Source organism: Sus scrofa, chromosome 6 (genome assembly GCF_000003025.6).
Source record: "Sus scrofa isolate TJ Tabasco breed Duroc chromosome 6, Sscrofa11.1, whole genome shotgun sequence".
Classification (NCBI taxonomy): Eukaryota; Metazoa; Chordata; class Mammalia; order Artiodactyla; family Suidae; genus Sus; species Sus scrofa.
This window is the reverse complement of record NC_010448.4, coordinates 116759297-116762193: the sequence shown is the minus strand read 5'-3', so window position 1 is coordinate 116762193 and position 2897 is coordinate 116759297.

The window sequence follows — 2897 nt, the reverse complement described above, 5'->3', positions numbered from 1 at the left end:
ACCGCAGGGGTCAGTCAGAACACAAACTTCTTTTTTTTTTTTTTCTTTATTAGAGTATATTTGATTTACAGTGTTGTACCAATTATTGCTGTACAGCAAGAAATATATACATGCATATGTATATACTTTCTTTTTCTCTTATTATCTTCCACCATGTTCTATCACAAAAGATTCGATGTGGTTCCCTGTGCTATACAGTAGGACCTAATTGCTTATTCATTCTAAATGTAATGGTTTGCATCTACTAACCCTAAACTCCCAGTCCATCCCACTCCCTCCCCCACTTCCTTGGCAACCACAAGTCTGAAGCATCACTAATTATTAGAGAAATGCAAACCAAAAGTCCAATGACGGAATTCCCGTCGTGGCTCAGTGGTTAACGAATCAGACTCAGAACCATGCGGTTGCAGTTCAATCCCTGGCCTTGCTCACTGGGTTAAGGATCCGGTGTTGCCATGAGCTGTGGTGTAGGTCACAGACTCAGCTCGGATCCCGAGTTGCTGTGGCTGTGGTGTAGGCCAGTGATTACAGCTCCGATTCGACCCCTAGCCTGGGAACCTCCATATGCCACAGGTGCAGCCCTAGAAAATACAAAAAAAACAAGGTCCAATGAGGTACCACCTTACACCAGTCAGAATGGCCATCATTGATAAGTCTACAAATAACAAATGCTGGAGAGGGCACAGAAAAAAGGGAATCCTCCTACACTCTTGGTTAGAACACAAAATTCTTATGGGGAAGCTCAAACTCAATGTGTAAACTAGGATCATACCAATAGAAGAGCTGGAGGTAAGAGAAAGGAATGGAGAAAGAGGAAGAAAGCTGGTGCAGGATGCATCAGAGCTGAACTATTTTTCATTCTCAGAGCTTTCCAAATAAAACTATGGGAAGCTGAAAAGCCAACTTTAAATGTAGCTGGTAGAAAGCGTAATTCTGGAAGGAAGTTGTCCCCCCCACCCCCTGCTCTGAACTGGAGAATCTTAACAGCAGATGCTCGCTGGGGGATCATGATTTAATAATAATTGCAATAGAAAGAGTTAGTTAAAAGTGCCTGACTGACATGATGAAACAAATGAGAGATGACCAGGGTGGATTCTGAGCTTTGATTCTTCCATGCCAAGAGAGATGGTCACCACCATCTCTGCCTGAGTGTGCCTGGGGCCTCTTCTTGGGCACCCACACTCTTATTTATTCACTTACTGTCTTTTGCCTTCCATTTGTATCCTGTACTGATCCGCGACAGAACCAGAATGAATTCTTCCTTAAATGAGGTGGGGTTTTTTTGTTTTTGTTTTATTTTAACTGATTACCAAGGACTCTGTTCCTCTGCCTACAATAAGTAGGCTCACCTTTAACTGTACTTCCAGAGCTAAAATGATACCGGCTACTATTTTGCTTCTGCAAAAATGAGTGTCAGACAGAAACCTTAGAGAAGGGTCTGTCTTCTTGCTCTGCTCTACACTGTAGTGATAGTGTGGATTATGTAAAACATCCTGGCATTTTGGCAGAGAGACGACAGCTTGCCAAAATGGGGGGGAATAATTAACCACTCTGTATAAATCTTTGATTCTATGTTACACTATTAGATAATCCTTAATGTTTCATGTCCACTCTGAGAGAATTAAACTTGAGATGACTAAGCTAAATGCTATAAGATAGTGATATAGAACATACATACTTTGGGGGAATTCTTAGATATAATTGTGTCTCTACACATGCCTTACAAATGATAATATGCTAAAGTAAGAAAACCTAAAATAGGTTAAGTATTAGGCAGAGGAAAAATAGAGTAAGGGATCGAATGGACCAAAGAGTGAAGTCGGCACAAAATACATCCAGGAAGTCTTATGTGTTTGCAAGTAATGACTGCAGATTAGGCTCTGAGCTTTCTAGTAGCTGACACAAAGAGGCAACCATTGCAATAGCTCAGTCATTTCGAGTGCATAATCCTGGTAGTGATTCTTTAGAGGAATGTACATCATTTTATTTCATTGAACATTCGACTATAATTATTTCATGTTCAACTCAGTATTAGGCATCCTCTATCCATGGCAGAAGAAGAAGAGCTTAAACATTCATTGTATGAAAAAATGAATGCGCATCCTAGGTTAAAATTTGAATGGCAGCAATAAAATAATAACCTCTGAATGTCTCCTGAAATCCTTTAGCAAAACTAACAGCTTATAGTTACACTGAAGATCTTTGACTTTTACCTCTCTGTGACCATAACCAGCTCAGAATGGTTCCCATCCAACCTTTGTAGACCTTCTTTATTACTTCACTAAATAGGATTATTTGTTTGTACTCAGTATTATGCAATGAATCCAGAATTATTCCATTCAGATTTTATAAGTAACTGCCTGGTGCTGAAATTCCTCCAAATCTTATTATTCCAATGATAATTTTAATGCATTTTATTACTGCAATACCAATCTGGCAGATCCTTATTTTTCAGGGTTATTCTTCATAAGTATAACATCACAATGTGTAAAAGAAACAGTGCAATACCGTTTATAGTATATGCATGTACATTTATCTCCCAGAGTCATAAATTTATAATATCATTCACATGTAAAATGTATATGGTTAAGCTGTGAGTAACAGCATGGAAGAGGGAGAAACAGGTCGGAGATAATGAGAAGGAAAAGAGAACAAATAAAAAAAGAAATGTATTGTTTAAGCCATTTAGAGTAATATTTTGTTTCTGATTTTTCATCAAAATCACAAAGCAGTTTCTGAATATGAGCATAATTGCATATGCCTCTTTATTTGCAATAATTCTATTTTGGCATTTTGAATTGAATCACCCATTAAGATATTATTTTAGTTGCTGAATTTATTAAATCATTTGAAACAAATCATGTAAGGAGATAGGCACGCTTCCTAGGAAATCTGTT